The sequence below is a fragment of the Nelumbo nucifera genome, chromosome 7, assembly GCF_055504915.1.
Source record: "Nelumbo nucifera cultivar China Antique chromosome 7, China Antique-T2T, whole genome shotgun sequence".
NCBI classification, from domain to species: Eukaryota; Viridiplantae; Streptophyta; class Magnoliopsida; order Proteales; family Nelumbonaceae; genus Nelumbo; species Nelumbo nucifera.
The window spans coordinates 39,173,941-39,190,231 of NC_142655.1; positions in this window are offsets into that span (position 1 = coordinate 39,173,941).

Below are 16,291 nucleotides of genomic sequence, written 5' to 3' on the forward strand. Positions count from 1 at the left end.
ACGTTATTCGAGAGTATGGTATGTTGGTTGTCAATACCTAATTTTTGCTCGCTTCCTTCACTCTACCTCTTTATACCTAACTTCAAAACCTAAAACTTGAAAACACTATCAGATTAACTTAAGACTTTGCCAAAACCCAAAATTTCTACTTTTGATGGAACCCATACAACAAATGAGAACATTGAGATCAACATCAAACATCCAATTAGACACGACCCCTAGACTTAAGAAACTAAAGGTTAATTGCATGATGCATTTTATGACCAAACTACAAAAATCCACAGTTCATCAAAATAGCCTCCTCTCTGATGGTCTCTATCTATGTGATGTTCAATCAACAAATTCTTTCTCAAATTTGAATCATTCACCTAACTTCTTATCTTAATTCTTGCACACATGCCAAATTTCAACTCAAGATTCCCTTATTTAACCATCCGATTAATAAAGATTCCAATATGATGGTTATGATTAAATTACATAAGAAAATGTAGCCCCAAACAACCAAGCAGTTCTCATTAAGTCTAAAACCCTCTCTTGTCTAGATCCCCAAATTCCTTCCAAAACGAGAAAGATTTATACTCAACCCTTCTCACTAGTTGACAAACCATAAGCTAAAACCTTAATATGAACCAAATCCTTCAATCCACATCTCTAACCATATATCCGTCCTTTCCATTAGATTTTGGATGTTAAAAATTCCTACCCACCAAATTTCATAAAAAAAATTCCATCTTTTGACCCTTCATCAACCCAATATTTCATTTTAGCAGATCTCATTGAATATAGTGTAACAACCATATATCCCTATCATCCAAGTCTTATTTGACCAAACAGAACTTACCACTGCTTTTAAAACTAAAACAACCCCAACACATCAAAAGATCCATCAGCTTATATAAGCCAAAACCTTGATTTGAACCAAATCCTTTAATCCACATCTCCAATCAAAGGTCCATCACTTTCATCATATTTAAGATGTACAAAAATGTTCACCCATCAAATTTCATATTAAAATTCCCCCGTTTAATCTACCATCAAGTTAATATAATATTTCAACAAATCTCTTTGATTGGATCATGCAGCCGTGGATCTCCATCATCCCAACATTATTTGACCAATCAAACTTCACCACAATATTCAAAAACCCAAAAACCCCTTGTACTTCAAATTTAATAGCCTAATTCATCCATTTAACCGTTAAACTAAATAGATTCCATTTCAATGTATTAGATTAAATCAATATATCTATTGTTCCAAACTAAGAACTCAAGAGGTTTGAGGTTGATACCAGCCCATTAATTGACTTATTAAAACAGTTGGACTAATAAAATTAAGCCAATTAGGCTTAAAAAACTCAAAAACCAAAAGATACCTCCACTTAAAGATAAGAAAAGACAAAATTGTTATTGTTAAAGTGTCAAATTTACATTTTATGCTGCTAACTGCCTTAAATACAAAACGACAATGATATACATGCCCCAAAACCTCAATGGATGTACAAAACATATGAAAATCAACCCCAAATCAAGGAGAATCATTTCACCAAAGAGGAAAGCTTGATTGAGCACCTTTTTCTAACAAAATCTTTGGCCATTTTCATGAAAAAACTCTCTTAAAGCTTACACTTTGTGATTGGGTGAGAGTTAGGGGTGTAAATAGATCGAATTTGAAATGAATAAAGAAATATCCGAATTTGAATCAGATTAGAAAATTTGATATTTGAATTTGATTTGATATACGACAGATATTGAAAATTAATATTCGAATTCGATTTGATTTTAACTGGACCATATAATTATTTTAGGTAATTAATAAAAATTTTATTTATATAAAGTATATACATATATAAACTATTTATATAATTTAATTATATATATAAATTATATAAAACAATTAAATATTTTATATATAATACATAAGAATTAATTAATTGGTCGAATTCGGATATTTATTGAATCGAATCAGGTCATATCCGAATTCGAATATGATTAGTTATTCGGTATGAATAGGATACTTGAATTCAACCAATTAGATATTCAATTTATCTGAATTCAATTTGATTATGTCAAATCTTGAATTCGAAACCGGATTTTCGAATACTGTTGACACCCCTAGCAAGAGTAAGACCTATTTTCCTTCCTTTTCTATATAAATAAAGACCCAACTCGAGCCTTAAATTTTAAATTTGCTTCCCCGGTTTCTTGATTGAAGGTTAGCAACCAGAAGCACTCCTAACTCAACATTTCATCCAAGCTCCACTCCAACTTATTCTAATTGTTGAAACCTTAGTAACAAGATTACACATGAGAGGTAAGCCTCTCATTACATCTTTAGCTCAAATTTGTAATTTTTAGGTGATGATTGCTAAAAGTTTTAGGATCTTGGAGAACTAGTGTTCACAACTTCTTTTGGACTAAGATAAATGGACAAAGAGGCAAAAGTCTTAGGGAAATTAGTACCAAAGACCTAATAACATCACCCCAAAATCAATTTTACGAGAAGGTGGGAATGCTTTTCTCCAGATTTAAAATATTCTAATAATCATTTTGTTAGTTATTTTGTCATAAATTGAGCCTAAATAACTCCTGTATTGGGTTGATACAATAGCTTAGAGAGGGGTGTCTAACACCTTCCCTCTCTCAATCCTTAAAATCCAAAATTTCTTAGTTAAATGCTTTTCCCATAGAGAATGGAGTCACTATCAAATAAACAAAATAAACTTCCAAAGCTGAAAACAATGGCCCATTTCCTTTAAAAAATGGGTGGCGACTCCTTTTGTTTGAGGTGGCCATGATCTTCTCGGAGCACACACTGGTCTACAACAATGAGTGTTGTGAGCTCTGGGAAGCTCATGGCTGGCTCAAAAAGATGGAGTTGCCACATATTTTTAGAAGAAATGGGCCCTCATTTTTAGATTCGAAAAAAAATTGATTTGCCTTCAATAGTGACTCCGTTCTCCATGGGAAAAGGCACAAAATTGAGATATTTCGGGCCCCCAAGAATTGGGAGAGGAAAAGTATTAGGCACCCCTCTCTCCAAACTGCTGTAGCAACCCAATATGAGAGTTGTTTAAGCTCAATTTCAAATGAAGAAAAAGAAAAAAGAAATGGCTGTAGGAATTTCTTAAATCTGGAGGAACATGCTTTCAACTTCTCCTAAGACCAATTTTGAGGTGATGTTATCGGGTCTTAGGCACTGATGTCCCTAAGGCCCTCGGCTCCCTGCCTCTGCTCTTAGTCAGGAAGAAATTGCAAATGAAGTTTTCCAACATTTTAAAACCTCAAGCAATCTAGAAAAACTAAAAAAAAAATAGAGATTATGAAATCATATTTAAAAGCTAAAATGAAAGACTTACCTTTTATATGTACCTTGACTAGAGTTTTCTAGCAATGAGAACAAGTTCAAAGAATCTTGAATGAAATACTTGGATGGATGGTACGCTTTTTAGTTTCAAGTCTTGTAGCTAAATGCAAATGGATGGATTTGAAGTTTGATCTTCCAAGGACTTTGGGATTATAGAGGTTGGGAAAAAATGCTCTTTTCTCATCTTCTTGTCTTTTAGATCTCTTTCTTTCTAGTTTTCCCCCTTCTCTTTCTTTCTCTCTCTCTCTCTCTCTCTAGGGGTCTCCCTTCGGTTTCCTCCTTTCTCAAAGATTGAGATGGGTTTGTATTTATAGAGGAAATGAGAGGAAGAGGTCTAAAATTCATCCATCACAAAGCTTGGGCTTCAAGAAAACTTTTACAAGAGAATATGCAAGGATTTTTCAAAGAAAATGATGATCAGTAAACTTTTCCTCTTTGGTGAAAGATTGTCTTTGATTTGGGGGTGGTTTTTATAGGTTTTGTGCATCCAATGGGAGCTTGGGACGTACCTATCATGGCAGTCTCGTATTTGGGGCTGTCAATGGTAGAAAATGTAAATTTGGTAAACTTTTTAATGTGATTTTGTCTTTTTTATTTTTGTTTTAAGTGAGGGTATCTTTGGGTTTTTTGGGATTTTTGGGTTTATTAGGCTCAAATTCATTGGTCCAGGTGTTCTAATGAGTCAAGAATGGGTCTAACATCAGATCACCCTTTTGAGGCTTTAAGTTGGAACGAATAACGCAACAATTTAATTTGGTATGTCAAAATGGTATCTTTATAGTTTAATGGTCAAATGGATGAATCTGATTAGACCTGTTCATGGGTCGGGCCGGGCCGGGCCGGGCTTTCAATCTGCATTAACAGATTTTTTTAAGGCCCGAGCTCGAGCCTAGCCCGACCATCGGGCCTATAACTTGGGCCCAAGCCCGACCATCATAAAAAGCCTAAAGCCCGGGCTTGGGCCCAAGCTCGAAGTATATAGCTCATGCCACTACTAAAGCGGCTGAATAAAGAGAGAGAAATTATAAAGAAAAAAATAAAATATGTATATATTAAATTAATAATATATTATAATAAATATTGTATATTTTATATTATATAAATGAGTTAGGTTGGGCTTTTTTGACAAATCCCAACCCCGGCTCGACATATAATTATGCTTGGTGTTTTGGGCCCGTGGTCAGGTCCGCGGGCCTAATTACATGTCCAAGCCCAACTGGGGTGCGGACTGGGCTGGGTTGGGCCGCTAGGCTACCCGGTCCAAGAACAGGTCTAAATCTGATCATGAAACTTGGCATGTTGGATTTTTTTGCATCTCTAAACACAGTGGTGAGGTTTAAGCGGGCAAATAGGGTCATGATGATTAAGATCTATGGTTGACAAGTTCGGATCAACAATATTTGTTGAAATAGAATCTTTATTTGATGAAGGGTCAAACGGGGGAATTTTGGGATGAAATTTGGTGGGTAGGCATTTTTTTATTGTCTTGAATTTGATGAAAGTGATGAATATTTGAATAGAGGTGTATATTGATTGATTTAGTTCAGATTATGGTCTTAACTTACGGTTTTCCAATCAATGAGAGAGCCCAAAATGGAATCTTATTTTCTCAAGAGTCAAATGGAGGTGTTTGGTCATGAAATTTGATGTATTGGGGTTTTATTGGTTTTTGAATAAGGTTTGATTAATCATGAAATTGGGATGACGGATGATAAGCTCTAATTAATGAGATTTGCTAAAATAGAATCTAGGCTTGATGGGGGGGGGGGTCAAATGGGGGAATTTTGAGCAACAATTTGGTGGTAGGCATGGATTGGGGTGAGGAGTCAAGTGGATAGTTCTGATTTGAGAAAGATATGGTCGATCTTGGAAATCATTTAGGGCCATCAAAATGGGTTGTTGGTGTTTTTGTGGTTGATCTTCGTAAATTTGTGGTGGGATTTGTTGGTTGATTGATTCCTGGTGATCTTGAGATGATGGGTGTATTGGATTTGATTTTGAGGAATTGGGGTTTGAATATCGCATAGATCGGGGCCATTAGAAAGGAAGTTGGTGTAATGAACGGTAGATCTTTGCAGTTTAGTCATGAAAGCAAATGTGTAACTAAGTTATAAGTTTCTAAGTCTAGGGATGATGTCTAATCGAACGTTGATATTGATCTCAAGATTATGTTGAGTTTTGAAAAGTCTCAAGTTGATCTGATTATGTTTCCAAGTTTCTGGGGTCTAAGAGGAAAGTACAAAAAAGGTAAGGTAAAGGGACCGAGAAAAATTGGTGCTGATAAGTGTGGCAGGATTGTTTGTTGTTGATTACATTAGGGAGTTAGCTAAATATAGAAGTGTTGGTTTCATGGAGCCATTATTGGCACATTGGTACCATAGAACCCATATGTTTTCTAGTGCATTTGGTGAATATAGGGTTTTGGTCGAGGATGTTTCCTCTTTGCTCTCTAAGGGTAAAAGGGACTTTTAGCCCTTCAAATCTAATGAATATTAATTGTTTGTGACTAGAAAATGAGTAATATTGCATAATCCAACCGGACAGAAATCAATTACCACTTCCGGAACTTCTTTCTTATGAATTAAAGAAATATATATAGCATTGACAACATAAGACATCTTCTATTTGAACACAGGTTGGATAAAATCCACCAACTCATTACCAATTACCTCCTAAGATTTTTAGTAAAACGTAGCTAATAAGCCATTAGGTCTTGGGGCTTTTAATGGAACTATATTAAATATGCTCTTTTTTTTTACTTCCTCGTAGCTTGGAACCATTAAAACTAATTTATTTTCCCCCTGTGTAACCACATGGGAAAGGAAAAGGTTATCCATATCTAAAGTAACAAGATAATAAGAGGAAAAGATCTCTTTATAAAATTCACCAGTGAATTTTGGATCACCAAGGGATTCTTGTACTAATAAGCTTTGTTAGTGGATATAGATTTGGTTGATGTTTGATTGGTTCTCCACGGCTTGGTTAGTTTGGATAATGTGTAGTTGCTTCAAGCCAGAATCTTAGGCCGCTGATGATGGCTTGGTGTGTGCAGGGAGTAGCTCAGGCCGCTGATGATGGCTGCGGACAGAGGGATCCTGCTTGGAGTCTGCAGACAGAATCTCGAACCGGTTCTCAAGGAGCGGGGTTTCAGACTTCGACTGTCGAGGTGACGTAGACCTGGCGAGCTGGGGTCCTCCCGACCTGACCGCCCGCGGTGAGACCGGGGTAGTTGGTCTCTCTTATCTGCCGCGGGAGGAGGCCTGGCTTTTAGGAGGGTTTTAGGGGACTTCCCCTTGGCAAGAGGGGCGTTCGTCCTGGCGGCAAGACCTAGCTCGCTGAGAGGTTGGGTGCCGAGGCGGAAGCTATGACTGCTGAAGCTGAGGTTGAAGTAGCTGGGGGAACTGCTGTTGGTAGTGGTACTGGGAGACGTGGTGCAACACTTGCTGCTGATAGAACTGGTGTTGCTGGAGCTGCTGCACTTGGGCTTGCATGGCCCGCATGCATTGCATCAGGTCATCGAGCTGGCTCTGGCCGGTTGCCCGGGGAACGACAGTCGGTTCAGCAAAGGTCGTTTCCACAGAGGAAGGAAGGGGAACGCCCACAGGCGCCGTTGCTCGCGGCACGTTCAGGCTCGAGACTCCGTCCACCGAGAGAGGAATGGTGAACTGCCCTATGCAGACTGTGGGAACCTGGGGTTGTTCCCTGGAGTTATCCATCTCCATGCTTCATCCAACGTTGCTTGAGGAAGCCATGAGTGTTGAGTTTTTTCAAGGAAGAAAGAACTGTGAAAGTTTGGAGAAAGGCCTTTTGAAGCGTTTCCCATAGATGGCGCCAAATGATGGAGCGCGATCCGGTCACTCCTAGCTGGTGCTCACGTGGCTCCTGGAAGTGATACCTGAGAAGAAGATTCCCGGGGGGAGTTACCCAACGGGAACACTCCGATGATTAAGTTAGTACTCGATAGGAAAAGCAAAGAGAAGATGAAGGCTAAGAGTATAGCAGAAATCTGTTGCCTCTGGCCCATCGGCCTCTGATAGGGCGGGTATAACCGCCACTGCCAACCTACTGCAGCCGTTATTGGCAGGGCTGAGGTGGCACGTGCGGGGCCGTCGCTGCTGGGTACGTGCCTGTCAGGTGTAAGACACCTTCTGAAGGTGGCAGACACGACGTTGCCAGACGAGGGACACGGCTGCTATCACCAGATTTGTCAGGTACGGCGGTCAGGCAGGAGATTTTCTTGCCTTCCTTCAGGCGGCTCGCCGAGCCACCACATACTGGGGTGCTTCGGGGCAGATGGGTCCCTGCCAGGAAGCACCAAGGTGCTCCCTCCCAGGTGGGGAAAAGCTTGGCGTCCCTTAGGGAAGAGTCCGGGCTCTCCGAGCTAGGCAGGAGGACCGACTCATCGACTCTATTGGCCATATTGGCTTTGGATAGTGCTTTGTTGTAACAGACTCTATTGGGTGGATTGTTTTAAGGTGCTTAGAGTGATCGCAGTTTATAGTTTGGCACTAATAGTCGAATGTGTTTTTCATTAGGGTTTTCAAAGTCTTTTCTGATTATGAAATTGTTAGTAATATGAATATTTGGCTATCAAATACTTAAACTTCTTTTTTGATCCTTAAAATTATAGGTTAGTTGGTTTGGCACAAGGACGTTTTACATGGCCATAGTTTATTAGATTCAATCGGTTCCTATTGGTTCTGTTTGGCACTTATAAGTTTGAGTGAGTGGTTTTAGCTTATTTAGAGAGATATAAATGGTTCGTATAAGTGAAAATAGTGACTTAAGGGAGCTGATACACTTGGTATTTATTGGGTGATGTGATTTATGTCAAGTTATCTCTCTGTGTATTCTTTAGTTGTTTAAATGAGATTGTTTGGATTGGTCATTGTTTATTTGCTTTGTTTTCAATTGTGTAAGTAATGTGTCACTTTTTGATAGAGTTGAGTTGTTTTTCCAGCTTCTCTAAATATGTTGGTTTTCTTTAACTTAGAATTGCGAGATTATTCGGCCTATGGTAGAAGTTATAGTGGGTTTGTTTAATTGAGAATAGTGTGATCAGAGTTGTAACAAGCTCTATTCTTGTGGGTTAAATTGATTATGTCAAGTTTCGTCTTTGTTTTGTTTTATATTGTTTAGATGGGACTATTTGGATTGATCTACATTTATTGGTTTGATTGATGCTTGATTGGTTTGCCATGGCTTGGTTAGTTTTGGATAATCTGTACTTTCTTCTACCTAGGTTTGCCTAGACTCAGTTTCACACAAGTTGGAAGAATGGGTTTGATTAAGCTTAGCTATATTCAATCTCTACCAGATGGTTTTCTCTATGTTGAGTTTGATTCATTTGCATCTGGGTTTGTTGGTTAGAAAGGGAAATATCTAAAATTGTTCGCATCAGGTTTCGTGTGGGTAGACTGTAGTTTAGCTTTGACGTGATAGATTAGGTTGGTTTGGATAGTTTTGGATTGTTTGGATTGATTTCAACTACAGTTTTCTTTGATGGCATCATTCTGGCAAGTTATCGATAGCATTGTTTGGATTTTTTAAATAAAGTGGATAAAATAATCTAGTAAATTAAATCAACAAAATATTTTAACTTTTTAAAATAAGTATATAAATAATTAGGCAAGAAAATAAGAGAGAATAGTTAGCTCTTCATTAATGACATAATTGTAAATAGATACAAGTTAGCAACTAATATGGAAGAGAGATTTCTAGGAAATGAGAGAAACAAAGAATAAAACTTTCCTTATCGCAATCCGAGCTTTATATGATCAGGCACGCTCAAAATCTCAACTTGATGGTTGGCCTAGGCTTAGACATGGGCTTTAATAAGTTATGTTGATATAAAGGCAGAGCCCAATATAAACGTGGCCCGACCAACCGATACCTATCCTATTGACAACCCTAAATGTTAGGCTCAGGCTAGGGGGGAGAGAGAGAGAGAGAGAGAGAGAGAGAGAGAAAGAGAGAAATAACTTATTAGTTCAACGAATTATTAATTACTTAAATACTTTAATATATTAAATAAATAGGAATCTTTGGATAACAATTTACTTAATTTTGTACAAAAATTAATGATTAATTTGTTTTAGTAAAATAAATTAATAAAATTTCATTTATTATTGGGACGGGACAGGTATAACTTATCACACACCTGACCAAACATATTGATTGCCCTAAAAATAGTCTCTGGGATGAGAGAAAAATAATTTGTTAGGAAAATAATTCATTAATTAATAATTTAGTAAATTAAGTAAATATAAATCCATGGATAATAATTTACTTAACTTTGTAAAATAGATAAATCAATAATTAACTTTAGCAAAAAATAAATAAATAATCACTTGTGATTGGGTCAAGACTTCTTTTTCTTTTCTTTTGGTGTGAGTGCTATTTATGCTCCATCTCACACGGGGTATTTTCTTCTTTCTTCTTTTTCATTTTCTCTTTTTTTTTTGTGTGAGTGCATTTTATGCTCCATTTCACACTGGTCACAGGCTTGAGGCAAATAACAATACTCATATTCCAAGTTGCTAGTTTTACTATTCAGCTCGGAATAGCGGAGTTGGGACTAAACTTATATCATAAACCGCTAATTTTACCATTTAGTTCATGACAGCGGAGTCAATTGGACTTTGTCCTTTTTCTTTTTTTTTTTTCTTTTGCCTTTTTCAATTGTTGAACCTCATGCATTAGCAATTCAGATATGGACTAGCTTGAGTGATCATTAATAATTCAATCAAGTGCATCATACACATGAAGGTAGTTAGGGTTGGTCATGATGAAAGTCATATTCAGCTCCCTTAACTTCATGCATTGTGCTCAGTTGGATCATTCACAAGAATAAAAACTGACACATACAGTGGTCTCCCTCAAATCATTGTATTCCCTCTTTGAATTCACCTAATAAACAACAATGATCTCGAGGGGATTTTTAGTCCATTTGGCCTGTCAATGCATGTATATAAGTGTTGGGCTGATTGAAGTGCATAGCCACAGTCTAACTCCCCCACACTTAAGATGAACATTGTCTTCAATGTTCCTAGTGTTAGAGAGATACAATAAATCCATCAATGATGGGTAATTGCATGAAGAACATTATCAAGTAAGGAGAGGGGTTTAGAGGACTTCCCGAAAGATTATTCTGAATTCTGCAATAGCTCTTTTGATAGGAAGCCTCTAGTTACTAAGAATCACATAAAACTAGTTCATAGATTATGCAAGCATATGGTGGAATCAATTGGTGATCAATAGGCGTAGGAATGGAGAGAGGCCAATTCGGTCATGAGAAGAGATAAAATTGGTAATGCGCAAGAGATTTATACCTAACCATTACTATAGAGATTTGCATAGAAAGTTGCAAGGGCTGGTTCAAGGTTCCATGAGTGTAGAGGACTATTACAAAGAGATGGAGATAGCCATGATTAGAGCAAACATAGAGGAGGACCGAGAAGCAACAATGGCTAGATTTATTAGCGGCTTTGAACAAGGAGATTGCTGATGTGGTTGATTTACAATACTATGTAGAGATGGAGGACCTGTTGCACAAAGCTATTAAAGTGTAGAAGCAAATCAAATCAAAAGGGTTAAGATCTGGTTTTCATGGAAACCTAATTTGAAGGACAACAAAGCTGCCTCAAAACCAAAAGAGGAAGCAAAGCAAAATGATTCGGTTGTTGTTCATAAAGGTAAAACCAAAACTAAAATTTCTTCTAAGTCCCGTGATGTTATGTATTTTAGGTGCCAAGGATTCGGGCATATTGCTTCTCAATGCCCAAACAAAAGAGTTATGATTGTGTTGGAGAATGGAGAAATAGAAAGTGCTAGCTCAAGTGAGGATGAGATGCCACCATTGGAGGATTGTTCTGATGTTGAAGTTGCAGAACCCATGCATGGTGATTTGTTGGTTACAAGGAGAGCCCTAAGTATACAGCTTAAGGATGATGGTGATGAGGAGCAACATGGGCATATTTTTCACACAAGATGCCATGTGAAGGATAAGGTGTGTACTATGATTATTGATAGTGGAAATTGTACTAATGTTGCTAGTACGTTGTTGGTAGATAAGCTGAATTTGCATACCATAAAGCATTTTAAACCGTACAAATTGCAATGGCTGAATGAATGTAGAGAAGTGAGGGTAACCAAGCAAGTTCTGGTTTCCTTTTCAATTGGCAAGTATGAGAATGAGGTTCTATGTGATGTGACACCAATGCATGCTGGTCATATATTGCTTGGCCGACCATGGCAGTTTGATAGGAAGGTTATACATGATGGGTATAAAAACTGTTATTCTTTTGTAATGAATAACCGAATTGTTGTACTAACCCCTCTCAAACCTTTGCAAGCTTATGAAGATCAGATTAGGTGCAAAATGAGAGAAGAACAGAAGTGTGAGCAAGAGGAAAAGAAAAAGAAAGAAAGTGAACAAACAAAATTAAAGAGAGCAAGTAAGATTGAAAGGAAAAGTGCAAGTGGAAAGAGTGAGGCCAAGAGGAAAATTTGAGAGAAAAGTGTACAAAAAGAGAGAAAAGTGTACAAAAAGAGAGAAAAGGAAGGGAATGAATGTAATTGCTGAAAAAAAATGAGGTTAAGAGTGTCATGATTGCAAGGTAGTGGGAGAAGTGTTTGCCACATATTGGGTTTGCATATAACAGGTCTGTTCATTCTACTACTTCTTTTTCACCTTTTGAAGTTGTTTAGGGTTTTAATTCTTTAACTCCTGGGGATATTTTATATTTGCCTACTAATGAACATGCTAATTTTGATGGTAAGAAAAAGATAGATTTTTTGAAAGATTTACATGCCAAGGTTCGAGTAACATTGAAAGGAAGAATGAACAATATGCTAAGCAAGCTAATAAGAGGCGTTTGAAGGTTGTTTTTGAACCTAGAGATTGGGTTTGGGTGCACATGCATATGGAGAGGTTTCCTACACAAAGGAAATCAAATTTGCAGCCTAGAGGAGATTGACCTTTTCAAGTCTCAAAAAGAATCAATGATAACGCCTACAAGCAAGCAAGCAACTATGGTAATGTTAGTGCGACTTTTAATGTTGCTGATTTATTTTTGTTTGATATAGGTGATTCGAGGATGAATCCTTTCGATGAGGGAGGGAATAATGGAGATCAAGGTGCTGGCCAAATGGCTCAATCTAATACTCCCAAACATTCTCAAGATTCTTTGCAAGGAATCAGTGGTCCAATGACTAGGCAAGGATAAAGAGGATGAAAGAGGCTTTACAAGCATGGACGTGCATGACAAAGAGGCTGTTCTAGAAGTTTCCAAAGCTTCACCAAGGATGATCACCTATCTTTATGTGCAAAACGATGTACAAGGCTTAGATCTTGAAGAACAAAGCTTGGAATCGAAGACATAAGACCAAGGCGCATGAACATGATAAGAAAAAAGCCCAATCCACATGCTAAGATGTATTGATGGGCTTGGCGCATGGACATGATAAAAAAAGGCCCAATCCGCATGGTAAGATGTATTGATTGACTTGTTTTGTCTTGTTGGGCTTGTTTTTGTCTTGTTTTGTTTTACTTTGATTTTTCTATGCTTAGTTGTCATTAATTATAGTCTTTTAGAAAGATTCTTATTTTAAGGCAGATTTGTTTCATAAATTAAAGGGATCCCCATTACTTAGGAGTTTCCTTATAAGATAATGATGTTTATATGCCTATATAAAGGCTACAACTATGTAAAACGAGATCATCAATAATATAGAGGTATTTTCAGCAAGATTAGCTTTGCCTTCTTGTGTTCTTGGTAGAATACAATATCTTGACTTATCAAGAGAGTGATCAACCTTTGTGGCGTCTTCAATATTGGAATCTTTAAGGACTTAGTTTCCTTAAGGTTCTAATCTGATCAACTACAACTTGTTTTCTAGCTTCTGGGTGCGCATAACAACTTGATTCAAGAGTTCTTAGAGTAGGTCATTTAGTGTATTCTTATCACTATGATAGCTATAAATATTATTGGGGGGGGGGGGGGGGGGAAGAGAGAGAGAGAGAGAGAAATAAATTATATGGTTCGATAGTAGCTATTATCTCACAGAACCAGCATTGGGCTCAATTTTTAACATAGTGAGTAATTATGGTCAGAAACCACTTCTGCTAGTTACATACAGTAGCACACTATATGGATATTGGAAAGTAATTATTTAAAAAAACTGATAAGCTCTAGAATAGAGGCAAAAATAACAAGCTAACTCACCTAGAGAGAGAGAGAGAGAGAGATTGCACGATTGAGGGAGGTTAGGCCAATGGTTCCCTTGTATGATGGGTAAATAGTTACATGTTTATTAAAAAGAGATTACTAGAAAATGAGAGAAACAAAGAATAAAAATTTCCTTTTCGCAATCCGAGCTTTATATGATGGTCGGGTACAGGCTCAAAAAGGGACCTTTTTTTTATTGATCGTTTCAATTGTAATTACGATTCATTTATCGATATAAAGGAAAAGCCCGGCCTGAACGTTGCCCAACCAATAAAAAAGGTTTAATCCCAACCGATACCTATCCAATTGAGAGCTATAAATATTAGGCTCGGGGAGGGGAGAGAGAGAGAGAATATAAATAAAGAGAGAGAAAAAAGAATATCCTCATGGATAATAATTTAATTAATTTGGTCAAATAAATAAGAAAACCCTAAATATTAGACACAAAGCGGTAAAAAAGAGAGAAATAATTAATTTGGTTTAGTAAAATAAATAAAAATAAATAAATTTATCGGTTGCCCTAAATATATAAGTTCCGGGGAGTGAGAAAAATAATTTGTTAGGATTCAGTAAATTAAGTAAATATAAATCTATGTATAATAATTTACTTAATTTTGTAAATAGATAAATCAATCAATAATTAACTTTAATAAAATAAATAAATAAATATTCACTTATTATTGGTGCAAGACTAGTCCAAGCAATCCAGAACCAAACCCGAACCATTGACAACCGTAAATATTGGTCAAGCTTAAATAATATTTTATGGAGAGTAATTTATTTAATCTATTGAAATAAATAAATAAAGAAATAAAATTTCAGTTATTATTGGGACAAGACATGTACAGCCTATCTGACACCAAAACTAATCCATTTTATAAAGACAGAGAGAAAGAGAAATAATTTGTTCATAATTTAAATAATTAATTAGTTGCATAATTTAGTTAAGTAAATAAATAAAATCTATAATTTACTAACTATCTAAATCTAAACCCAACCCATTGACAACCCTAAATATCTAACTCGAAGAGGGAGAGGGAGAGGGAGAGAGAGAGAATTCGTCAATAAAAGTAATAATTTAGTAAATTCAATAAATATTTTTGACTTAATAACATAAATATATAAATAATTAGGAAAGAAAATGAGATAAAAATAATAATTTCCTTATGGATAATTTAATTAATTTTGTCAAATAAATAAATGAATAATTTAATTTATATAAATAAATATCCAAACTACCCCACCCATTGAAAACCCTAAATATTAGACATGAAGCAATAAAAAAGAGAGAGAAGTAATTAAATAATCTAGTAAATCAAATCAACAAAATCTTTTAACTTATTAAAATTAGACAGAATAGTTAGTGGTTTACTAATGGCATCATTGTAAATAGTTACATCTTCAACAACAAATATGAAAGAGAGATTACTAGAAAATGAGAGAGAAACAAAGAATAAAAATTTTCTAACCACACTTTGGGCTTTAAATGAAGGTCGGGCTTAGGCTCAAGATGTAGGCTGGATGGTCAACCCAGGCTCAGACTTGGGTTTGAATCTGTTCTGTTGATATAAAGACAAAGCCCAATCCAAACCTGGTCGGCCCGCGAACAGGTTTAATCCCAACCAAGGCCTAACCTATTGATGGCCCTTAAATATTAGCCTTTGGAGAGATGGTGAAATAACTTATTAGTTAAATTAATTAATATTTACTTGAATAATTTAGTAAATTAAATAAAAAGAAATCTGGGGATAATAATTTACGTAATCTTATAAAATAAATACATCAATAATTTATTTAATAAAGAAATAAATATTCATTTATTATTGACCACCAGTTCAAATCAAATAATTAAAATCTTATGTGTAATAATTTACTAAAATAAATAAATAAAATTTCATTTATTATTCGGGCAGGATAGGTACAAGATATCCCACACAAGACCCAACTCGTTGATAGCACTAAAATTTAGGCTCTAGGGAGAGAGAAAAATAATTCGTTAGTAAAATAACCTATTCATTAATTGAAGAATTCATTAAACTAAATCAATATAATTAAATTAATTTAAGAAAGTAAAAAATAAATAAATTTCCTATCTATCTAAAACCAAACCCAACTCATTGGCAACCCTAAATATTGGACTTAGGGAGGGAGCGAGAGGGAAATAATTTGTTAAAAAACAATTTGATGACAAAATGATAGAGTAGCAAAGAATAATAACTTCCTAGCTGGGCTAGACACAAGATCTAGGATCGATTGATAAGACATTGAACCTGGGCTTAAATATGTTCTGTTGATATAAGGATGAAGCCCAACCCGAACCTTACCAAACCCGTGAATAGGTTTATTCCCAACCTAGACACTAACCTATTAATAAATTATAAATTAATTGAATAATAGAAATCTAGGGATAATAATTTACTCAATTTTGTAAAATAAATAAATGAATAATTTAATTTAATAAAATAAATAAATACCCAAGCAATCTAGAACCAAACCCGACCCATTAACAACCCTAAATATTAGACTCAGAGCTGACCGATGGTCAGCTCGGGCTCAAACTTGGGCTTTAATATGTTCTGCGGTTATAAAGGCTAAGCCCAAACTGAACTTCGCTCGGCCCGTGAATAGGTTTAATCCCAACCGAGACCTAAGCTATTGATAGCACTAAATATTAGGCTTGGCAAGAGAAAGTGAAATAC